At 48.1% G+C, this 25,874-nt stretch overlaps 1 protein-coding gene across 5 annotated transcripts in view; it reads right to left on the minus strand.

The window, feature by feature from the left end:
- FAM135B (family with sequence similarity 135 member B) overlaps positions 1–25,874 on the minus strand; it is a 216,657-nt gene that overhangs the window by 148,217 nt on the left and 42,566 nt on the right. The window contains exon 1 of one of the 5 annotated variants that reach the window (XM_019624057.1): positions 15,721–15,742. The exons of the other annotated variants lie outside the window; for them this stretch is intronic. The gene's annotated coding sequence lies outside the window, so the exon portion shown is untranslated. Of the gene's footprint in view, positions 1–15,720; positions 15,743–25,874 lie in introns of those variants that run through there. 5 annotated transcript variants of the gene reach the window in all.

The following is a 25,874-nucleotide window of genomic DNA, read 5'->3' on the forward strand; positions in this document are numbered from 1 at the left end:
TATATATATATATATATATATATATATATATATATATATATATATATATATATATATATATATAGTGTGTGTGTGTGTGAGAGAGAGAGATAACATCCCGGCTTCAGACTCAGTGACAAGACCCGTGGGATGTGGCCTCCCCCGTCCCCTCCCACAGCACTCTAGGGGAGAGCAGCAGCAGAGCCCAGCCCTGGGAGTGTGGCCTACGGAAGGGCGACCCACTGTCCTTCAGACGCTTGCAGTCTGGAACACAAGGACACCCGCCCAGTGCTACCGAAAAGCAGTGTCCTGGACACACTGAGGAAGGGTCACCCCAGGGCAACCCTCCAAGGATCCGGGCTCTCCAACAGGGGTCTGGACGGGTGAGACGGGGCGCAGGGGTCGTGGGGGCAGCAGAGCCGCTCCCAAACCAAAGGGCCACCGACTCCCAAGCTGCAGGACCCCCTCCCGGCCCCCTCCCCACCACACCCCTGTCAGCCCCTTCTTCTGCTGACCTCCTTTCTGCTCTGGGATCTGCAGGGGTTGGTGAGATGCTGGTTGGCCATGTCCCTGCCAGTGAGTGTCACTATTCCCACTTTACAGATGAGGACCTGGAGCCCCAAACTCCCCCATGACGGGCTCTCCCCCAACCCACCCCCAGCTCTCTCCTCCACCCGCCAACCTTGTTCTACCTGCCAGCACCACCCAGATCCCACTGGTTGCTAGAGCATCCAAGCCATTTCCTCATTCCGGCCTCCCTCGCTCTCTGCACAGACTCCTCCAGAGCCTTGAAAACCTCTCCATCCTGCAACCTCCCTCTGGATGAAGCCACATGCTAGCTGCCCTGTGAAAGTGCGCAGGCTACCCAGCTTCAGCCTTGTCCTCAGTCAGGACCGCTGGCTGTAACGGTCACGTCGCTGGTATGCACTGAGTGCTCCCCGTGTGCCAGGCCCCATCCTAAGATTTTTACATAATTAAATCCTCAGCACAACCCCATGTGGCAGACACTACCATTATCATCCCCATTGTACAGACAAGGCACAGACAGCTTAAGCACCTGCCTGAGGGTCACACAGCTCAGTAAGCAGCAAAACCCTGATTCTGCCCAAGGCAGTCTGGCTGAGGTCTCAACGTCTCACCTCTAAGCCCTGTGCCTCCAGCAGGCACTGCCCAGGGCAGGAGGATGCCCACCTGTCTCACGGGCCCCAGCACCTGGCTCAGAAGGCAGCACAGGGTCCTGGTGAATAGGGCTGAATACGAATGCATTAATGGAATGGAACTGGGTAGCACACCCGAGACACCTCTCCTCTTGCATGTCACACATTCAAATGAGGTTTGGAATTCAACCATCTCGTTTGAATAAATGTTTGCCTTTCCTGTCTTTGCAACTGTCTCTGCAAACTGTTCTCCCATCTTCTGGCCCCTGGCCCAGGAGTCCCCCCTACCCCCACCCCCAAAGGGAGCTGGCATGTAGCTCGGGCCTGCTCCAGGGAACTCTCTAGGCCAGAAAACGAAGTAGCACTTTGCTGTGTGTGAAGACACTAGCTAATTAGAGTAATTCACACTAAAGTGTGAATGAAGCCTGCAGTTGGAAGGGGAGTGGAATGCGGGTTTTAAAGCAGGAGCTGAGCAAACGCTGTATATTTGTTGCATGCGCCCAATCTTTCTGAAACTCAGGCCCACAGAGAACATCCCCAGTTGACCCCCTTCCCAGCCCTCACAGAGCCAGGCTTGTCTGCTGTCCACTCATGTGGGAACAGAACAGTGCTTTGGAATGACCTGAGCTTGAATCCTGCCCCCTTCGTGCTCCGTGATGTCACTTGGGTTCTCACCTATAAAACAGGTCTGGGAGAGATCAGATCACCCCAACACGGTCTAGGCACAAGCAAGGCACAGTATGCTGTGCGTTGGGTTCTCTTCCCCATGCCGGCCTCTCTACCCGGCTTTTCCAGCTCTCCCAGGCTTCTGGGAAGGAATGAGAAACGACTTCCTAGACTGCTCTGAATCGGTTCTTTCATAGGTGCTTCTTCCCAAAAGGAATCACCAGATAAACAAGGTCAATTCTTGACCCTGCAGGACTTCTCAGGGACTTCAGGGTGCCGGTATTTGGTGTAAGTCTCCAAGGTGGGAGTACCCGCTATGCCACTGACGTAGCCCCAAACATAACATTCCATGAGTGTGCTGTGGGCAGGAGCGGTGCTACCCATGAACAGTGAACGTGCTTCCTGCAATTCAGCTGCCAGGCTGGCGGGGACGATGTACTGGCAGAAAATCCCCTTCTACCTGCAACAAGGATTGTTATTTCCATGGGGGTGTCCCCTGCCTGGAAGGGGAACTAGAGCGCCCCCCACTGGAACCTGCAGGCAGCTCGCTTTCCAGCCCCTGCTGAGCTCATGACTAGCACCTGCCCCCTAGCCTTTGTGCCTCTGCATTATCTCTGATGTCCAGGGAGCAGGGTGGTGTGCACCACAAAGTAAGCACCCATATAATACTGCTGCTGAATGGACGGAGGGGTCAGTGGATGGACAGATGGACAGACAGATGGAATGATGTAAGTGCCCAAGTTCTGTGCAAGGATTTCTATCAACCAAATCTCCCATGAGCACACCATATATGGTGACCCAGCCACGTACCCTCTGGGCCTCAGTCCCCTCATTTATGAAGTGGGGAGTTGGCCAGAGTGGGCCCAGCAGGCGACATGATGAGCAAATGGAGACAGAGGGCCATGTGATGGACCAAACACCAGAGCCCCTGGGCCCCTGTGATGGTGACTCTTCAGAAAGGGGGCCTGGGGCTGCCCCATCTAGTTCCCAACAGAAGACAGACATCTTACTAGGTGAAACTTGATATCGATTGTTGGAAATTAATTTCGTAACTTTCAAAACCCTCTGCAGTCCAAACAAAAACCCATCTGTGGGGTGTGTTTGTCCCAAGGTCACGAACCAGTGTTTAGGCAACAGCCGCCACGTGCCAGGCATGGGGCAACGCGCCTCCCGGCATCATCTCACTCAAGCTCCCACACATTCTGGGAGTGGTTACTAACATCACACCCACCTTACAGATGAGACAGTAGAGGCTCAGGGAAGCTGAGTAACTTCCCCGTCACCAGAGAACAGAGGTGGAGGCGGGAGAGCTGGCGACCCTCCTTCTGTGAATGGCACAGACTCGTGGAGCCCCTGCCATGTCTTGTTCTTGGCACCTGCCCTCACTCAGCCCCACTGCAGCCCTGTGAGGGTCGGTGTTCCTATCCGGTGACCTCGCTGAGGTTCAGGCTGGCCACGATGCCCCAGGCCCCGGCGCCACTGACTGGTGGGGACAGTGCCCAACTCAGGTCTGTGCCACTGAACCATCAGCACTAGTCAGGCTGCCAGCTGTTCACATGCAAAGAAACAGTGCTTCGTGCATGTTCCTGAGAGCTGGGGGTGGGGTGGCACGCACCTGCACAGCCATGGAAGGCAAATGGTTTCACGAATGAGGATGGGGACGATTAAGTCACACGTGTCCTTTCTCAAGACCTTCATTTCGCTCCGTTTCTCTGTCCTTCTCCGCCCCACCCTTTTAAGCCATCCCCCGCTGACCCTGTGGGATGTTAATGCCTTTGCCTTTCTCATGCTGTCCCTGCCTGAGAGGGAAACAGGCCCTGAATCCCAAGTGCTAATTATCTAATAAGACTGCAGTTACATTAATTATATTTAAATGCCTCCACTTGTACAATAAATTTGCTTCGCAGCCCTGCTATTATCTCTGCCCTCGCACCCCCGTCACGGTCGTGGGGGTCCTCTGAGAATTCCCCCGCAGAACTGCCAGTCCCAAAATAGAAGGAACCTGGCGGGGCAATGCTGCACCTGCTGGGTTCGCGGGGAAGGTCTCCTAGTTTGCATTGCAGATGTGCTCCACTCAGAGGCAGGCTGAGAGCTTGCGAAAGCAAAGGCGCTCTAGGGGATAGGGAAATGGATGGTGCCAGACACCTGGCTGCACCCAGGCTCTGCCACTTATCACCTGGATGCTGCAACATAGCCTCTCCTATGAGAGATTCAGTCCTGTTAGATTCCAGGGTTTGAAGGTGAGTAATGTGAGGATGATGCTCACCTTCCTGGGGCCCAGGTGGGTCTCTTTGAGTGCGGGTCTCACTTACACAGCATTTACTGTGCACCTATTAGGTGCCAAATAACATGCTTGGCACTGGAATGTGGAGAGAGCTGTTATCTTAGTGCTTTGGGTGCAGAAAGTGGAAATCGTCTGGACTCAAAAAGGACCTTGACTTTAACCCTCTCCTGCTGAACAAAGAAACTGGGCAGATTACTTAACTTGGCGGTGCCTCGTTTTCATTATCTGCACAATGAGACTCAGAGTTAGCTTCTTCATCTGCCCAGGATGATTAAAATAATTATGCAAAATCCCCGCCAGCCACGGTCTGGGTCACAGCCTGTGCTCCTCAAATCGATGCCTTTATCCTGCTGATATCCTGTAAACGGGGCTCCAGATCGTGATCCCAGCCTCCCCGGAGTGAATTCATGCCACTCGTTTCCTGTTTGTGGACCTCAGTTTACCCATCTGCTCAATGAAAGGGCAGCTCTGATCCCTGGAAAGACTGGGCTTTGGGGGCAGACTGCGCTCATTTTCCACCTGGCCTTGGAGGGCCCTTTCACTGCCGCACCCCCCCCCCCAGAACCATATGCCCTTGACCATGCATCTCTAATGGAAGCACAGTGGCCATCGCGGCAGGCTCTGGAAACATTTAGTGCATAAAGGAAAGAAAGGGATGTAATGACAAGACCACAGCTTTGACAGCTGTGACAGCCAGCTCACAGCTTTGCTGCAAAGACCACATAGAACAGGGTCAACTCATTCTTGATGCTGTTCAGGCTCCTGGATCTACTGAGCCCCCGGGACACAGGGACAGGGCGCGGAGGGAGGAGAGGGGCCTGGAGCATGGGCGCATGCACTGTGTCCTTTCTCCCGGCATCCAACGCCAGTCTGACGCACTTAGCGCGGGCTCAGGAAACGGAGTGTATGGATGCATTCATTTACTTATTTAAACCGCACAAATACTCTGTGTGTGACAGCTATTAACGGTGGGGGAGCAGAAGCACGTGAGGGAGCGCCAATCTCCCCCAGGCCTCCATGCAGGCCACCTGCAGGGCCAGAGCTGCAGGGCCACTGGCTCCGCCCGCCCTGTGGCCCTGTCCAGAAAGCACGTGCGGCTGCAGAGCAGGGCCCATCGGGTAGCCTTCTGCCTGGATTGTCCCCAGGCAGTACCTGCTTCTGCTCCAAGAGACACGCATGCCCCTCACCTTTATCCACAGGCCAGGCGTGGTCCGTCAGTCACCAAAGGATCTAAGGAAACAGACTAAACATGTATAAAACCAGGTTTCCTTGGCCGGCTGTCCCAGGTCCCAGCTAACCTGTGCAGAGCTGTGGTTTGCAGGCCCCTTGTTGAAGACCAGAGCGGTCCTGTTACCCAACAACCAACCAGGCAACAGCCCGTCCTGAGCGGCCCAAGGACTAAACGACCTACCTCACAGACTCCACAAGCATTTGTGACGGCACACGGGCCCAGCTTTGTGACAGCTGAGATGTTTCCAAGAACTCCGGAGCCAGAGGACCAGTGCCAACGTCCACCCACAACATGGCTGGATCTCGAAAACATTCTGCTAAATGAAACAAGCCAGCCCCAAAAGGCCACGCATCGGATGAGCCCGTTCTTAGGAAACGCCCAACACAGGTAAATCCAGAGCCAGGCGTCTGGTTTCCAGGGACCCTGGGGAGAGGTAATCGTGCGCGACTGCTACATGGGCATGGGGCATCTTCAGAAGTGGGGAGGATGTTTGGGAGGAGATCCAGGTGCTGGAGGCACAGCACTGACTGTGCTGTCACTGAATTGCACACCGCCCATGGTCAATTTTATGTGATGTGAATTTCACCTCAATTAAAAATAGGCAATCCCCAATATCACACATGCTTTGGGTGATGTGACTCACATATCCAAGAGCTCGGTAAAACCAAATTAAATTATTTCATTCTGAAAAAGAAATGAGCTACGATGATTTTATTTTGTGTCTTAGCTCTGACTTCCAGGCTGCCTGCCGCTCCTCGGGTTCCGATTCCTGGCTTCAGCTCTCCAGATTAAGTCTCCGTCTCCCACCAGACAAAGCGCCAGGAGTGACATCAGAGCCCACGTCCCTGGAAGCTTTTCCTTGGAAGACCACACACCCTGGGGTCTTTCAGCCTCAGAGAATAAGGAGCTGCCACCCCACCCATCCCTGCCCCGACGCACCTGGAACAAAGGAAGGCTCACTGTCCCTCTGGGGGTCGCATGCCCAGCCACCTCCCTCCCCTGGACACTGCGTCTCTCCTTCCAGCCTAAGGAAGTGCACACACACCAGCCTCTGGGGTCTTCGCATGTCTTTGGCCTGGGAGGTGGAGCTCTGCTGGGCTGGGGGGCGGAGCTCTGCTGGGCTGGGAGGCGGAGCTCTGCTGGCCTGGGAGGCGGAGCTCTGCTGGACAGAAACCTCGGCCTGCTCCTCTCCCTCAGCTCCCTGACCTTAGAGACTCAGAGGGAGGCCAGGGTTCTGCATCTTAGCCCTCCAAGGACTCTGTGATGTTGCGTGAGCTGCTTCACAACTCTGTAACATGGGGACCTCGCCACTATGCAGCACCCACCGGGGCTGAGGGCGGTCACAGCACAGACCTTCTGTGGTGGGGGCTCCTTGGGGCCACACAGGTGAAAGGCCCAGAGCCGAGAGGAGGCACTGACGAGATTTCTAACGGCATCAGGGTGCCTTTCTAAGCAAAAGGCTGCTGCTAAAAATAGCAGTTCTTCTAGGGATGATTTCACATTAAATCTGCTCAATTTACACGTTGAAATCTTACTACCTTCCTTCTCCAGCCCTGCAGACCTCAGGTAACCCGGGACAGGGGCTCACAGAGTGTAGATGACTGAGCCATGGGATTTAACAGAAACCAGCCAAGTTCAGAGGCCTCAGACAGGGGGTCCGGCTCATCACCTGCAGACCCAACCACAGGGTGTGGAGTGAAGGCTTGATTTTGGGATAATACTGCAGACATTAGAGGCACCATGGAAGGGGCTGGGTGGGAGGGGGGTTGGTGTAGGGAGCAGCAAGTGGGTGGAGGGCATTCCTTCAAAGTGGGGGTCTTTCATTACTTTTAAGGCAGCATGTTGATGGAATGGTTTTAAGCCCATGATTTAAAGATGTTCAAAGCAGCCAGAGAAAATATGCTATTGAGATGTCAGTGGCCAGACCCCAAGAGAAAGGAGTAAAAATGCCTTGTCTTTCATACTGGCTCAGTCCCTACCCTGACCTGGCCCTGCCTCCAGCCTCTCTGCCTCCTAACAGAATCTGGTACATTCTTGGCAGCCTCTTGCTCAAAGGTTGACTAGGAGAATAGAATACAGCTGGTTAGCAGCACTTGAACCCAGACCTCGGGAACTCTAGTCAGTCTCCTCCTTAATAAAAGGATAACAGGAGTGATAATAATATTTTTTTGAAATAGCAGTTTAGGGCTCTCATTGCATAGCAACATCTTGATTAATCACTTGCCCTTCTTTTCCGGAGACTGCTCCAGTTAACGCCTGGTGTCCCAGTGGAATTAGTAAAAGTGCCCCCATTCACTCTCAGCATGGCTGGGTGTGAACAGGACACTATACGCCCGTCCTGCCCATAGCAATGCTTTACGATGTACCTTGTTACCACCGTCCTTTTGCTCACGAAGCAACTGAGGCTCTGAGGGATGAATTATTTCAGCTAAGTGGCAGAGCGAGTTCAAATCTAGTTCATCTAAAATAGAGGCTGAGCTCTAATCTCTACACAACCATTTCCTCTCCATGAGTGGTTTTCAGCTGGTGTCACCTAAGCCCGAGGGGAGGGGCATTCCTCAGCATCCATGGAGAGGGGACTTTGGGGAACCAAGTGGGTGGGGCTCAGGGCTCTACCACCCCCACTGTCAAGAGACCAAGCCCTTCCTATCTATTTTATAGAGGACGGGGCTCTGCAATCGTCCCTTGGGAGAAAAAGCTCTAATCTGTATTTTAAAAGTTGCAGGAAATAATTTCATTTATTTCTGTATCACCAGTGCCTAGAACAACGATGGGCACACTAGGTCCCCAGTAAATGCTTCTCGAATGAATGAATGAATGAATGGACTATAGTCATTACCTAATAACTTCCCAGGCTGACAGCTACGTTGAACACGGCTGACGCAGAGTTGCTGGTGACCAATTATATTCACATCGAAATTCACCACCAAAATATTCCTGTCAGAATCATCCAGCCCCTTCAGAGGGCAAACCATGAAAATACAATAAAAAGTCCTAATTACAGAAGGAGCCTGGAACCCACCTGGCCTTGCAGGTAAAAAGTGGACCCTCTGCAAGGTTATAAACCATAAATAATATCACCATCCATGGAAATTACCCGGCAAAACACATTGTATTTTCTCCTTAATGTTGCCCTTTGATTGGCACGCGTCCCCTGAACCCCCAGTGCCTGCACGTGCATCCCTCGGGCTCGTCCCCGGCACAGATAACTCACTCCCCGTTCACTTACTACTTGTCTGCCCTTTTACAGCAGAAGCCTCAGGAAGTAGGTTTCATTCATAGCTATTCCCCACGGACCTGCAGAACAGTTGGCATCATGTGAAGTTTCGGTAAATATCAGATGGGTGAGTGGATGCTTGGGGTGCAGGAGTGCCTGTGCTGGATCTCTCTGGAACCTGGGCTGTGCTCCTTCTAGAAGCATGGTGACGCTTGGCTGGGATTCTGCCCAAGGTGGAAAGGAAGCCTGGCTTTGCTGGAGCCACAGCCACCCCTCAGGGACCCCAGCTCAGATGGGGTAGGAGAACTTGAACACCCCAGACCGAGAGACATAAAGCAAATCACTCTGCCATCTGCCAGGGCCCTGTCTAGAATGGCCGGCTGCCGGCTCTCCGTTCTGGAATGGCTGGGGAGTTGCACGTGGAGCCAGGCATTGGGGATGGGCGGTAGACCAGAAGTCCGGTGGTTCCCACAGGCTCATGCCCCCGTGTCTCCCCTGGTCTATCCCAGTCTCACCCTCCACCCACCAGCTTTGGATCAAAGTGGGAGGAAGGGAAGAATGTGAGGGAGGACGGGGAGAGATGAGTCAGGAAAAAATAGGTCAGCCGCCTACTCTGCTGCAGGCTCCCAAGCGCGGAAGGAGTTGCCTGATGCAACCTGAGGAATCCCCTCTAACTCCTTCGTACATGGTTGCTCAGCCTGGTGGAAACCCATCCTAGACAGGGAACTCACCACCTGCCAAGGCTGCTGGGACCGTTTTCTCCTTGGGTTACCCATAGACTCACCCCACATTTATAGGAGAACCTCCCCCCCCCCATTTTAGGCAGCTCCAAATCCCAGACTCTAATATGCCCTGTACGTGGGGTCGTGTTCCAGGAAACTGGAAAGTATGACAAACACTGTCTCAGGTGAAGAGATGAAACACTGGCACGCTATTTGCAATTTATTGTCTACAGTTTGGGGACTTCGCAGAAACTAAACCATCAACCGTTTCACTTCCTCTGATAGGATTTCACAATGCAGTATGCCTAACAAGCAACTTAGAAACTCGGAAAACTCACAGAATGTTTGGGGTCCAAAAGCAACACCCTCAGGGATGATGTAATTGATCATTTATATACAATACTGTGAACCTGGACACTCTTTCACATGAAATATTAGTTGGTGTTATGTCAAAAGGGGTTTCCATGCTCAACCAAACTTTGGAAGAACTGGGTGAAGCAGATGTCAAACTGCAGGACTTCTCAGAGCCTTTGATATGATTCGTTCTGTGATACCCCAAGCAGATCTAGTGCAGAATAGCTCTCTGCTGTCCTGGATTAAATTTTCTGAACCTTGACTGTCTCTTTAGAGCTTTCTACCCTGCAGCTGAAGACAGCAGCGGGATAACCATGAATATAAGCCCACAGGAGGCACATGGCACTCGTGCTGTCATTCCTCCCTGACTAGTAACAGCCACAGGCTTGAAAGGAACCCATCTGTGCACCAGCCCAGGCTCTGAGCCAAACACTGGCCCCAGGGACGTTTTCACAACTATTTCCCCAGTCTTCAGCAAAAAGAGAGAAAAATGGCCTTTTAAGACCAGCTGACACAGCACTGGGACCTGGGAGGCCAAGGTTGAATTTTTCTATCTACTGCAGTATTTTCCTATAGAGAGAGTGACCCATGGCATTTCCTTTCTCAGGAGCCTGGTGACAAATGTGACTGATGGGCACGAGCATCGCCTCTGGGTGACACATTGTAGGGTAAAGCTATGGGAGCACGGGGGTCTTCACAGAAAGTATCAGCGCGCTGGGGCCAGGCCTGGCTTACCTGGGTAAGCCCTGATCCCCATAGACATTTATACTGCTCACGTGCCAGTCAGGTGACTCACAGACGGTTACTGGGTCCTATTATGTGCCTGTCCATGGTGTATGTGTATAGGAGAGAGAGAGAGAGAGAGGGAGGGAGAGAGAGAATGAGAATGAGAGAAACAAGGAACGGCCCTCATGTCCGACTCTGCTCAGCACTGGACACCCGTGACCCAGGTATGAAAGCACTGGACAGCTTCTGGTCTACCTCAGGCAGGACCTACGCCTTTGTCACACCTCAGCCCTCAAATGACAGTGACGAGTGACATGCACATGGCACTCCTCCTGTGCCGGACACTGTGCCCAACGATGCCCTGCATTGACTCACCTTCATCCAAGGAGGTAGGTGTCCCCATTGAAGGGACTCATCTCCAGATAACCGGCCATGTTTCCTGTAAATCTGAGCTGGTGAGCTGTGTCACCAGGAGCAAGGGGCCTCACCCAGTAGCTGGCCCAGAGCAGGTGTCCACGAAGTGCAGCTCCCTTTCCATGATGCTGCACTGACCCTGACCTTCCTACAACGCCCCACGGATCCTCATTTAGCTATCTGTCATGACAATGACGAAGGATTTAATCATAGAGCCTTTTCCCAGCAGGGAACTTGCCAGGCCAGCTCCCTCATACAGAGTTCAGGAACTGAAACCCAGGGAGGTGAACAGACACCGCAGGACACAGTGAAGTAGCAGCAGAGGTAGGGCTGGGACCCACGTCTCTCAAACCCAAGCCCGACCTCCTCCCATTCCCCCTGCAGCGTCCCAAGGAGCAGGACTAAAGATGACTTTGCAGGAGGCCATCAATGATTTAAGTGGCTGGAGACAGAAGGACAAGAGACAGCTAATTAGTGCAAAGAGCTCATTAAGAGGACACGGCCCCAAGGGGAATCCTATTACTCTCCAGAGTCCAAAATGAGTGACAGTGACACAGTAACTGTTCTTTTTCTAACCCCTCAGCTCCCCTTAGGCCCATCTCCTGAAACATGGCTTCACCCACTTCCTCCTTTATCAAATGTCTCCCTGGCCCCCAGCTGTCTGGAAACTAAAATCTACCTCGTTGGCACAGCATCCAAGGTTCACCCTGACGTGGCTTTGATACACGTTCTTAGCCTCACCTCTCATGCCAGCCATCCGGGCCACCTCCTGTCCTTCCCTCGGCCCAGCCACATCTGGCCCAACTTTGGCCCAGTCTGTAATGGTTTCTCCATTCTTCCTCCCCGACGTATCAACCTTCAGCTCAGCACGAGACCCAATTGACACAGCGCTCCCTGTCTCCCAGAACAAAATCAACCTCCTTTCTCTCTACCGCCAGAGAACACAACTAAGGGAAACTTGCAGCAGAGCAGTGGAGAGGTTAGAAGCCTGCTGCCCACTGTTCTGAGACCCTGAGCAAGTCTCAACCTCCCGGAGACTTCCATTTGTGAAATGAAATATGCAGTCACCTTCTAAGGGCGAGTGGCCAACATAACACGTCATGCCTGTAGCATGCTTAGGACAGTGTCTGACACTTAATGTATATACTCTATACACTAATATAACTGGACTATAATATAATAATATGCATAATTACATTTTAGTATCTCACTTTTTATCTTGTAACGTCATCATTTTCATCTTTTCCCTTTCTCTGCAGTATGTAAGTTCCACAAGGGTCAGATCTATACATTGTTCATTCATTCATTCATTCATTCAATAATCAGTTATTAAGCATTAATATGCATCAGACATTCTCCTAATACCTGGAGATACTCAGCCAAAAAACAAATAAACAAAAACCCACACATGACTCTGGTTCTCAAGGAGTGCATTATTTGGGGAGAAAGACATGTAGAGGTGTTTCTCTTTGATGCCTTTTAAAACTAGCTCAATGGTCTGTACAAACCGAGTATTTAACTTAAAAAAAGTCTCGTCTTGATGAAGTACTTTTTTTTCATGTTAAGCATTAGACAAAGCAATTTCTATGCATTATCTCAGTGAATTTTTACAACTTCCCAGTATACTGTTTCTAGATTAGAAACTTATGGATGAAATGGTTTCTTTCAGGCAGTTATGAAGCCATAGCACTAGGTTTAAACTCGTCACCCTGACCCCAAACTCCCCTCATTCCCACTGGACTTTATGCTTCTATTTCCTGGCGATTTGGCCACTGGATCAATAAATAAATGGCTGGGGGCAATAATATTAGAAGGGGGAAACCTTTCAGGACCACATCTGGGCTTCTCCTTCTAAAACTGGAATCCACCACACTTTCTGAACCATGTGTCATGTTACACTTTATAAGAATTATTCCCCAGGTGGCATTTGAAAGCATATTTAATAATGCATTGCTACCAGGTAACCTTTCCAATGTTCAATTAGCCATAGTCAATGCCACTGATTTGTCTCTTACTTCAAAACATGTCATGAATGTATCCCAAAGCCACATTCAGCCAACCACAGATCATTATCTTTTACTAAATCTCAAAACTGCACATGCTGGGTGTTACCATTAAAAGTGAGATCTAGCATTGAATGAGGGATCACTAGCTGCCAGGAGCTCTCCTGAGAACTTGGCACTTACTGACAATTTGACCTTTGCAATGACTTTTGAGGTTGGTGAGATCTAATATTATAGGTGAAAGACTCAGAGAGGACAAGCAATGTGACCAAAGCTCAAACAGAGTAAATTAGAAGTGGAACTGGATTCCAAAGCACATATACTTAGGTACTGTATTTCAGCTTCAAGCGCTTACTTGGAAATATCAAGGTTAGGCAGGGAGAAGACAAATACCATGCTGAGCAAGGCTCCTCATCAATAAGATGTGGTTGGGGAAGGAGTTGGGACAGAACCTACTCATGAATTCCTAAGACCGCTTGAGAGAGTGCAGTCCTATGCCGTGCAGGTGTGTCCAAGAGTGGCCATATTAGAAAGTCCATTGTTGATAAGGGTCCCACCCACTGGTTTAATTGAACACTCCATTAGAAATGGCTCTGGCTCAGGGAAGGAAGAGTTCACCAAGCCTTATCCACCCTCTTAGGATGGACAGAACACAGGCTTCTCATCAGCCGGGCTTGGCTTCCCATCCTGGCTTCACTCTTACTCAGTGTGGACTTGAGCTTTTCACCTGAGCCACAGTCAAGAAACTGGTTGGCAGGCGCTGTCCCAGGTGCTGAAGCCGCACAAAGAACACAGAGTTCACAGGAACTGAAGCATTTTAGACAATATGGCAAGCACAGCAAGAAAGAAACCTAAGCCTCAGCCTACACATCAAAAGAGCATGACCAAAGACCAACCATCATGTGAAAAGATGCCCACATTTATTTATGATCTAGTAAATGTCAATTAAAATCAAAATATGATACCACTTCACACTGACCAGAATGGCCAAAGTGAAAAAGCAGACGATACCAAGTATGGGTGAGGATGTAGAATAACTGAAACTTGTATGCACCACTGGAATAAGTGCAGGTTGGTACGCCCACTTTGGAAAACTATGTAGCAATATCTACTAAAACTAAACATACACATACCATATAGCATAGCTTTGCGATTCTTAGTAATCTACTCAACAAAAGTACATACAATACGCTTTGGAACACAGTATAAGAACATTCTTATCATTTTTCATAATACTCCAACATAGAAAATGATACAAATTTCAGCAAACTGAGTCCATGAATAGTGGTGTATTCATACTGTGGACACTATACAGCAAAAGCATGAAATATTAATATTACTGTACACTCCACCATAGATGGATTGCATAATCATGTTTGAGTTCAGAACCCAACCACAAAAGAATATGTACTGTATGATTTCCATTTATATGAAGTCCAAAAATAGTCAAAAGTAACCTATGCTGTCAGCAGTTAGGAGAGTAATGACCCTTAGTGACAGTGGTGGGTGGTGGCGGGAAATAGCACAAAGGGGTTCTGGGGAGTGTGGATGATATTCTGTGTCTTGATCTGGGTGCTGGTTAAACTGGATTTTTGAGTTGGAAACAAATCTATCAGGCTATACATTTGTGTATTTCCATTAAAAACTGTTTAAGAGTTTCTTGCATGGCACTGATATGTTGAGATATTCCTTTCAAGTTGACTTTTCCAAAAGTGCTATGTTTTATCGTGAAACAAAATCTTCCAAACCAGATGTGTTCTCATCCAACCCCACTTCCCCAACCAGCCTTAGGACTTTTCTCATCCTCCTTGGCACACGCTTCGGTGTGGGTTAGTTCTGCCTCTTCATCTCCTGTTAGGGCGGGAACTCCTTAAGGTCCGTGACCATACCTGACACAGATGCATAGCTACCATGATGATAATCTAACACAGTGTGAACACACCATGATCTCTGTGGATGGTCACTGAATTAGACACAGCAGTATAGGCTGTGACACGGTTTGCTTCAGTTGCAGGGGTGAGGGGGAGATGGGCCCCAGAACAGCTTGATTTTCTTGCAACAGTCTGCCTCCCAATCAAATGAAACATGGGACGGAAGGGCAATGAAAGGAAAAACAATGGTATCCATCCAAGCATTGGTCCCTAAAAGACTAAGCAGGAAGTGAAAAGTCCGACAGAGAAGCGGCGTCCACCATATATGGTGGAAGACACACAGAGAGGGGCCTCGAGTGCCACGACAAACTGAGGTCTGCGTTTTCAGCCATGAAGAGCCGCTGGAGCGCAAACAAAATCACTGATCACCTGTGGCATTTCAGGAACGCTGTAAGGTAGTTTATGTACATCTAACCCTCATACAAGAGACTGTCAAATAGGCATAATCTCTCTGTTTCAGACATGCTGAAATTCATGCTCAGCAAGGTTAGATGGCCGCGGGCCCTAGGGTGAGAAAACGGCAAACGCCCAGGTCTGTGGCCTCCCTTCTCAGGCACACAGTTGCCCAATGCATTAAGCATTCACTCCAGGAAGAAGGGAGAGAACAGGTTTGCTGCAGAGAGGGAGGCGGTGTAGGTGGGACTCCCGTTCGTTCGGAGCTGCTGCAATAGCACATAACAGAGGAGCAAGCCTGGCTCTCGGCCCCGCTGCAGAAGCCAGTCATACTCGGAAGCTAGGTGGGTGAAGGGAAGCAGCCGGGCAGATGGTCCAAAAGCGCCCCCCATGGGCAGGTGGGCTCTGGGGAACAACAAGCGCCGGCTCGGTCCCCCACTGCTGAATCAGGCAGCTGCAGAGCTGCCCTGGGGAGTCTCTAACTCCGGGTAACACAGTCTAAGCTTAGACAAGCCTTAGTCACAAGGACGAAGTATTATTAGTTTAGCTGTGTTTTAGCTCCAGCTTTCTCTTTGAATCATGTGTGCATGAATCATAATCACCACTCTTTATATTTCAGAAGCAAGTGTATAATTTTTCTTACCCAAGGAAAGAAATCAATTGCTGCCCAAATATGAATCTCACGTTGCTTCTGAAGCCCTTGGGTTTATTCAGCTCTGAGCCTGCATCCTTTTTTTAGGGAGTGGGAATCATCAGAAAAGCTAAAAAAGAAAAAGTGACATGTACTGAGCATCTGCCCTGCCCGTGACTCCACTTGACGTTTTGGTAGATACAATCTTTCCCATGTTATAGATTAGGAACCTGAAGCTTATAAAAGCAATTTATTGAACCAGTTTCGCACAGCTAGTAAGAAGCAGAACTTAGGATTCCAATTAGGGTGTGTTCGGCACCCAGTCCCATGGTTCTGATATTTCTGCCCCAGCTCACCTGGTTACAGTCTAAGAAATAGTATCAGCCCGACTTCATGGTTCCTTTGGAAATGATATTTAAAGCTCTCCCAAACGTGGCCATGACATCTGTTGTCTATTTTCCTCTTAGGACACTGCATTAGCCGTTGGAGAGCTAATTATCTCTGAACCCGTTAACTGTATATGAAAAGGGGATCCTGACCAAGCCTGGTTCTTAGAGTTGGTGTGAAATGTGTGATTCAAGCAGGGGACATCTATGCCAGCAATGCATAACTGCATTGTGTGACAAGCCACCTCTCAGCTCCAGGACCTGCCCTGAGCAGTCCCACCTGCCTGCCACTGACCACAAGCCTCCCCGGCACAATCCCTGCCCTTCCTCTCAGACAATGAGGAGCTTTCAATCTTCCAAGACTGGCTGAAGCCACGCACCAGGCTCCACATTTGGCATCTCGCTGAACACCCACGTGGGCAGCCCAGGGTGCATCCTCCTTTTCCAGGTGTGCTGCTTGGCTATGCAGCACCACTATTGTACCCAAATACAATCACACTAGCATGTCAATTATTAAAATGCAGTAATAGCATTATAATCGTAAACATCACTTACCACATGCAATAACAGTACGCACAAGTAGTTTAGATACAGAGTGTGGGAAGGTTTCAGGTATTGGCAACCACATTATTTCACCAGGTCTTGATTCTCTCTCAGAATTAGGTCCACGGCAAATGTTTCTAAATAAATCCAAACAAATGAACCGAAGCTTGCAGCTGAAGATCACAGCTTGCCCTCTGCTCTGCTCTCAAAGAGATCTTTCTGAATCACAATTCTGATCACGTCACCCCTTGGTCTGAAAATTGTAGGGGAGACTTCAGGTCTGATTCCCCAGTGAGGAAGCTGTTCCCATCGTCTAGCAGAGGGCTGGGGTCCTCATTCAACAGATACTTCAGACCCCACTGGCTCACACTGCTGTGTTGGCCAGTTCAGCTTTCTAGCGTCCTGCAGGGCCTGACCTTGAGACCACGCCATCCGTGACAGCCCGCATGCCCTGTTGTACTGGAGGGGACAGAAGAGGGGAATAGAGTTCTGCTTTGCAATAACGGTCGTTAAGGAGGTGGAGCTGGGGTCCTGTGCTTCTACCCAGTGTGACATACAGGGAGTGTGTGACTTAGAGCTCATCTCAGGTGTGACAGTTGAGCACTGGGGAGAGCAGCATGGAACTAAGCAATGTCCCTGGTGACAAAATGATGAGAGAACCTGAATTCACAAGCAGACAAATTCACTGGGCAGAATTCAGTAGGACCCATGGACCTGACTTGGTGAAAAGACCACACATCCATGGTCACTTCTTCCATTTCTCTGGAAAGCAACCCTGCACTGTCCTTTATGAAATGCTCTTTGTCACTGGGATATGAGGGTGGTGGTGATGGTAACGCAACTGGAGAAGTGGCTTACTCAGACTATGTCGAAATGTATTCTCCTGATTGGACAGCAGGAGTCAGGGTGAACACCGTGCCCGGAGAATAGCTTTCTGTGAAATGGGCAAGGCAGCCTGTCTGTGTTCCCACCACATCAACCTGCTTCTCGAGAAGTCAAAGACCAGGGCACAGGAGGGAATCCTGGCTTCGTAAACACTCCTCTGAACAAAACAAAGTAGAACGGCCAGGGAACACCACTGGGCTTATCTGTGGGCAGGGTTGTCTGGATACAAACACAAGCACGCAGAGCCTACTAGGGTACCCGGGAAAGAGCACCCTGGTATGACCAGGTTGGAAAATCACAACAGACTCCAAGTGAACACTTGGCAGCCATGTGTCTACCTTGAATAGAAAATCTTCCCACAGCACGTGGACATACATGGACGTATTCAATTCAGACTGGGCTAGCCACCGAATCTGACTACAATGTGACATTTTAAACAGCGTGAGACTGGCAGGAACAGGTCTTGGAGTTAAACAAGGCTGGCGACATTTTTTAAGGGCTGCGCAACCTTGGAAAAATCCTTGCATCGTTCTAAGTCTTAGTGTCTTGCTCTGTAAAATGGGGTTGAGAACCTACCACGTAGGGTTTTTGTGACAAGAACATTTGGTAACGTTTTGTTACAGCGTCTGCCCATGGTGTACGCTGGGGACAAATGGAAGTGTCCTTCCCTTCGCTTCCTGGACGGCTGAGTGCTGAAGAGTAACACTGGGACGGGATGGCATGTAAGGCAGAATACATCCAAACGCCTCGGCTAGCTTTGCGAGACCCCCTGGTTTCTGATTTCCACGAACAGTCTGCCTTCACCTCCTCTAACTGCCTTCCAGGCGATGAGCTTCTGTTTCTGATGCAAATGTGTTTAATTCCTCCCGAGTTTAGGAATGGGGGGGAAAGGAATTACATTTGGTAATGATAATAGTAGAGAAGAAGGATCTAAGCATGAGAATCAAATAAACTTGAGTGAAAAGCCCAGCTCTGCTGCCTCCTAGCTAGACAACTGATGGCAAAGTGCTTGCCCGCTTTGAGCCTCAGTTTCCTGGGCTGTCAAGTAAAGATCAGAGCCACCCTACAGCAGCAGAAAGGGAAGGGAAGACCTACCCGACAGATGTCCTGGAAGGAGACTGCACTTCTGCAAAGCAAGCGCCAGGTACACCTGACTTCCTGCAGCCATTCGGTAAATGGTAGCACTAATAACCTTTCCGTGAACACCTGTATTCATGAATCACTAATGCTATTATCACTATTCTGAAGAGTGAAGCAATTTGTCAGTATGGTTGGTGTGCACATGCTAAATTCACCTGACTAGTTAAAGAACTTATTTGTGCCTCAGTTCACTCACCTGTTGAAAAACACCCAAAAGTTGAAAAAATAGTCACTTTCGCATTCTGGGGATTCGGCTCCTATTAATGAACCAAAAAGGCTCCCAGCAATTCGTGTTTGTGAAGCACGTTGACATCCTAAGAAGAAGAGGCAATTTAAATGCAAAGTTCTATTATAACTTCTGTTTATGATTGGTACTCCAAGGGCTCTCGAGTGAGGAGCACCTAGAATCCCACACCTGTCATCTAGGAGACAGTGCTGTATCGTACCATAGTTGAAGGCCAGGATCCCGGCGACTCTCCAGCAGTTCTTGGAACTCTGGTTCCGTGGCCAAAATGTAGAATCCAGTTGGAAAATATGGTAAAAGAGAGTAAAAGGAAGGGGGATTCAAATGCTTTCAAATACCAGCTAAATTCTGATTCCTCCTAAACCTATAAATCAAGCTCAAATTCCGTTCCTGTTTTCTGTTTCCATAGCGTTAGCATGAGGGCAGGGCACCGCACCTACAAAAGATGATGGTATTTTGGAGCCAAAAGACCAGAGGACAGAATAGGGGGCAACTTCAACCTCTGAAAAGTGAGAGAAAAGCCTAGAAAGGAAAAAAGCAGACAGAGAAGCTGCAGAGTCCACGTACACATTACTCTGGCTGACCCCCAAGCCTCTGGCTGAACCCCAAGTCATACGCGTCTGGGGCAGCTCTACGTAAGATGAAATAACTGAACTGAGATTTGAGCTGCTGGCCAAAAGGCAGAGGTTGCAGTCTGAATTCAAGTTAACTGTCCACTATAACAAACAATATAATAAATAACAAGAACATCAACAAGAACATGAAAAGGGGGGGGAAACCACTCATTGGAAGACTATTCTAGAATCCTAAGTCTCTACAGCACAACATTCACAACATCTAAGACTGAGTCTAAAATTGTTCAACAGGAGAGGAAATATGAAAACATGACCCATTCTTAAAAGAAAAGACCATCGATGGAGACTGATTCCAAGAAGGTCCAGATGTAGGAAGTAGCCGACATGATAACTGCGCTCGATGACATAATGGAAAATATGCTCACAATCACTGAACACTGGCTGGAAAGCTTGCAGAGCCCTTAGACTTCCGATGGAAAGTGAGAATTTTGTAGGATTGGAAAGTTTTCATCTCACAAAGATACTAGTTTTAGAAAGCTCACATCTTTCTGAGGACAAAATGTGTGGATAGACCAGTTATAGGACACTGGGAACTCAATATAATTATTGCTTAATTAATTAGCTCAACAAATAATTATTGAACACATACTACCTTCCAGACATAGTTCTAGAATCAACCTAAACACGTTACCAGCTTTCTTGGACCTTCTGTTATTTACCATAGATTATCATTGCCTTGTGTGAGATAATCAGTATTCATCATATAATTGACAATGAAGTATGTGTGTGTGGGGGGGGCTGCGTGGTAGATAGACAGATAAATAGAATTATGCAATTTTGAGTCCCGGTAAGTGATATGAAAACAATTAAGAAAATAGAAGAAAGCATGCCTGGGGTAAAGGGTGGGTGGTTTTCTTGTTTCCTTCTATGATTCTGTGATATGGACTTGACACTTCGCCTTGGGCACTCAAGACAGGGAAGTACCATTAACTGTGCTAAACAATGGGCCATCCCCACCCATGTGTCCTTGATGTGGAGCTGTGGCTTGTAAACACACCGACATTTTGGTTTTAGATCTCCTGCTCAGCCCTCTGAGCACAGAGGTCCCATCTTTTCCTTGAGGCTATGCCTGGCCTGCTTCCTGGCACAGAACAACCCTAAGCCAATACTGGTCCGGCTGCGTAATGAGATGTAGCAATGACTAACACCACGCTTCCTGGGAGCTGTATTTCACTCATTAGCATTTTGTGGCTTTAAGTGGGATGATATTCTTCCCTTCTAATTGCCATAGAGGCTTGGTGGGTGGGGCAGGAGAGGTCACTGTGCAAACAGGTTAATAGTGACAGATGTGACTCCTGTTCAGTAAATGGTACCTGAGAAAAACAAGTGGGTGGTCACATTAGCTTAACTCAGGACATCTCTCACCAGGCCATTAGCCCTTAGAAAACACAGATCTCAATTAACTTTCATGGAAATTAGATCATTTCCTGCCCATTTGAAGGCCTTCATTTATTTATCCACAGGGAGCTTTACCAGGCAGTTTCCAGTGCATGTATCCATGGAAATCTTTGTTGAGGGCCAACACAAAGATGGTATTCTTCCAGCTTCCAAAATACCTTCCCATGAATAGTTCATTGCCATTTCATAATGGCCCTGTGTGGTCTGTATAAGGGAAACCCACAGTATACAGAACAGCCCGTGAGGCTCGAGGGCTAAGTAACTAATTACACATATATGGTGCCACTGGGGGTGTGCCCAGGCCTGCCTGACCCCAAACCCCACGCTCATTTCGCCACATGGTGTACCCTCAATGCATCAGTCTCATCTTCAGCCCAAAAGGGAAATGCTTCACCCACAGCCATATAACATTAGAGGGGGGTCCAGCCTTGTGGGAGGGGGCACTTGGGCTTCCCTTTGACTGGAGGTCATGAAGAGAATGTCCAGATCCTGTGAATGGGGTGCTACATGTTGACAACAGGGAGAGGGCTTGCTTCTGCTCAAGCTCTCTGTGCACTAGAGATGGTCCTAGATGCCTCACAGCTGCGCTCTAATTCAATCCCAGCTCCTCTGCTAGGGGTGTCTTCTTGTGTTCCAGCTACATTGCCTCGCAAGGAACGGCATGGGCCACAGAGCACATCAAGTATAGGGAAGGCAGGCCCACTCCTGAGACTAGGAATGTGTTTGTTCACTGCTACGTGACAGACATTGTTCTCGGATCTGTGGCAATGCGATGACCATGAACTTGCTCCTGACTTCAAGAAGCTTAGAGACCAGTGGGAATGACAGGCTGCACATGAGAAGAACTGGCAGTTGTTAAGAAGTCCACTACGTGCTAAACATTGTGGTAGGAAAGTAATGATGTGATATCATTAATTTATCTAGCACCTCTATGAGGCGGGCAGCAGAGTGCCACTGTTCAGCATCTCAGCAGCAGCTGCGAGTTCAAAGGAGCTAAGTCACTTGGACAAATTCACCTTTTAAATGTCAGACCTTGCATTTAACCTCAAGATGGTTCAGCCCCAAATCCTATGTTCTTTCGCTTCCACACTACCTAAAATTCAATGATAATAAAATAAGTACAATGGGGATACAAATAGCTTTCTGATGAAACACACACACTGAACTTGAAAACACACACGAGATAAGAAGGGCTTCAGAGAGGAGGTGACAACTGAAGGAAACCTTGATGTATAAGGAGATTATGTGCAGATGGACAAGGGACAGAAGGGTAACTGCAGGTAGAGGTTAGAGCATGAATAGTAGCAAGGAGGCACAAAAGCCTGTGACATGTAATAATAAACTAAGCTAGACCCTCAGTGGCCTTGTGAGCCACGTGTAGGGGGTTGGGCCTATCCTGTGAGCCATGCCGAGCCGTTGAAGCAATTGAGCTGGAGGAATGATATAATTTTTCTTTTTTTAAATTGGAAGAAAGATTACCTGACAGCAATATGAAGGAAGGGTTAGAGGAACACACAAGGAAGGAAGAAGACCAGGCAAATCATACAGTAATGAAAGCAAAAAAAAAAAAACCGGTGCCAACCTCAAATCATGTTGTACTTGAAGGAACAAATGAGGAGAAATGGACTGGAAAAACACTCAGGAGGTAAAAATTAGCAAGACTTGATAAGATCTACTGAAGACGGAGCATGAAGAAGGTGGACTCAAAGGAGTAACACTGTGCAAAAGGGATTGGGTGGGCGAGTACCTGCACGTAAGAACCTTCAATAGAAGCGACTACCGTTATTATGCCCCATCGTGATCACTGTTACTATGGAATGGGTCTGCCTCGCTACCAGGACTCAGAAGAGATCCTGAATGGCTGTGTGGTTTTGGCCTGTCCCAGCTCTGTCTGGGTTATTTACCTTTTCTTTTGCAGTTCTAAGCCCACCTCCTGGTGCTCTGTGATTCTGGAGCTGGGAATCTGCCAATCACATTACTCAGACTCCGAGTAACAGGCTGACTTCCTGTTAGATGCCGCTAATGGGAGGCACGGGAGGGGGACCAGGAAGCCACCGAGCGGGCAAAGGGGCTTCTTTCATCTTGTCCGTTCCTGTCTGTGCAGTCCGAGCAACAGCTCCGCTTCAGACATTGGTTTCCTTTGGCGCTTCTAGCATCATCCATTCAAAGCTACCAGCAACAAAGATGAATTATTTCCCTGTGAGTCAAAATAGCCCCTGCAGAGAGCTCTCGCCAAAGAGCCGAGCTACAGCTTCACAGCAGGCCCCTCCAAGAGGTCCCAGCACCAACTGCATAAAGCTTTCCCCGGACGCTCAGCTCTAAAATTCTAGTGACTCTCATGCGTCCGTTCAGCTCCCCCGGCCCTAGCAACCAGTACCTCTTCTTGCAATGTTACTGATCATTAACAATCAGTAATCAATTAATCAAGAATCACATCATCGTTAATAATCATAATTATTCATTATTAGTCACTGAGTCATCTCAATGCCCCCTCCTTGCTCTGTCAACCTTCCAACACTTATATAATCAATTCCCTATATTCAATACCCTCTGTCTAAAATAACTACTAATGATTCTATTTTTTCAATCAGGCTTTGAGGACCAGAAGTACATCAAGGAAACGCACCCTCGAAGACTGGATTCAAAGACTGGCTTTCTTATATCTTTGAGGTGAATGCAGTGCTGAGTTCTTTGTCACTAAAAAAAATAAATAAATAAGATGCTAAATAGTCCATGGCAAGAACTAGTAGAGCAATTCATTCATTTATTGCCTACGGGTTCTTGGGAGGAAGTGCCTATCCCAGGAAGTGCCCCAAGAGCCAAGTGGCTGCTGAACTTGATTACAATTTAGTGATGACCACAAGGACATGAGCGGGATGGATACTTCGCACTGCATTGGAGAGACAACAGGAAGGAAATAACAAAATCTGGGCTTCAAATTATAATTATCAACTCAACTCTGATCAGAGAACAAGACTGCCTCTGTGGCGGCTTTAAAAGAAGCTCTTATTTCTTGTAGCCACAGAGCAGAGAAAACTAAAATCAGAACCAAACCTTATTTATGCAGGTTGCAGAATTACAGGGCAAGTTGAAGCCACACATTGACCCAATCTCTCACGTGAACTTAGGGCATTGATTGAGAAGAGTGGGACACTGATACTTTGAATGGGGACACTTGGTTGGATTCAGCCCAAACTGGGAACCTTCAACTATCATCCATCATCATTACCGTTACATAAAGAACTTAACACATTGTATTTAACACAGACTGACATGCCTTTGCTTATTGCTGTGGTTTTTTCTTTTTATTCTTTGCCCCCACTACCAAATATACTTCATGAAAACAAGGATTTGTTTGTTGTGTGTTGTCTTATTCACTGCCTAAGACAGTGCCTTTGCAGAGTAGACACTGAATAAATATTGAGCAAGCAATAGATGAAATTTGGGATGGAGAAGGAAGTAAGGAGTGGAAAAGGGAGAGTGCTGAGAAATGATATACATTATATTAAATATATATATATAAATATATATATAAATATATATATATATATCCATATATATATATATCTATATGGAGAGAGAGAGAGAGAGAGAGAGAGAGAGAGAGAGAGAGAGAGAGAGGAGATAACTGAATGAAGATTTTATATACCAGATTGGATAAATAAATTTTTATGCAGTAGGCAAAGAATGTAAAAGATTCTTTAGTTACCCCTGCTCTCCCGTTTTACATATGAGAAAACAGAGGTCTCAAAATAGTACACAACCTGTCCGAGGTGTGCTGCACAAGAGAGATTAGATCCCAGCTTTATTTAGTCTCACTCTAGTGCCTTCAATTTAAAAATATGTGAAGATGAAGATGAGAATTATGATAAATCTGGACAGTTGAACATCTCTTTATAGGTCATAATGTGTGTGTGTGTTCGTGTGTGTTTCTGTAAGTGAATAGTTCATTTGCTTAGCACCTATTTACTGAGCACCTACTATGTGCATGACATATATAACATCCCTTATAGAGATGCTACTTATCATCCCCTTCCAACAAGTTTTAAAATGCCAGATGATTGCATATAGCTGGGACTCAGGTTCTACCTTTCAGATGTAGAATTGATATATCCACTGTATTATCTCCATCTAACCTCCACTGTCAAAGACAAAGCAAAAAACAGAGAGAGAGAGAGAGAGAGAGAGAGAGAGAGAGAGAGAGAGAGAGAGAGAGAGAGAGAGGGAGGAGAGAAACAGCACAATTCTGGAGGGTAGCCAGGCCATTCTGAAAGGGACTCCACAGACTGTAGATTGTAAAAAGTAATAGATCTTCAATTCCCTAACTCCCCTGAGTAATGAATTCCCAGCAAACCATACTGTATCAAAAGGCCATGCTGCGTGGGGGAGTTCCCACTCCCAGGGGAAGGGCTGATGCACTGTCACAGGGTCTATAATTCAATAAGAAAAGAACAGCAATGGAGTTTTGGAAACGGATCGATTTTAATGCAATGCACTGACCAATCAGGAAGGACCACACAATGGTTCTCTGGAGAACATGCCTGTGTCATCTCACGGTTTACCTTGGGGATGGGTTCCCTTTAAGTTAGTGGATTACAGCCTGATGGCAGCTTCTCCTGATGAGGAGTCAGGACTCGTCTAAGGCTTGCACTCAGTGGACTAGGGCAACCTCACCAGGTCCTACCTGCAGACAGAATTGTCTATTTGTGCAGTTGTGTGAGGTGGAGAAATACAGCTCATGGTCTACTGGAATTCCAGGTAGTAAAAGCCTATTTCTCATCACATCTTGTCAACCCCAAGCCATGGAACAAGACATAACTGTCCCAGAACAAGTAAGCTATGGAGACAAAATGTGGAATTTAGTTTGTCTGATGCAGATAACCTTTTCATAGTTCTACTAGTCACACTGGTCCCAAAGAAGTTCTCCACAAAGGA

This window comes from Hipposideros armiger, unplaced genomic scaffold, assembly GCF_001890085.2.
Source record: "Hipposideros armiger isolate ML-2016 unplaced genomic scaffold, ASM189008v1 scaffold_574, whole genome shotgun sequence".
Taxonomy (NCBI): Eukaryota; Metazoa; Chordata; class Mammalia; order Chiroptera; family Hipposideridae; genus Hipposideros; species Hipposideros armiger.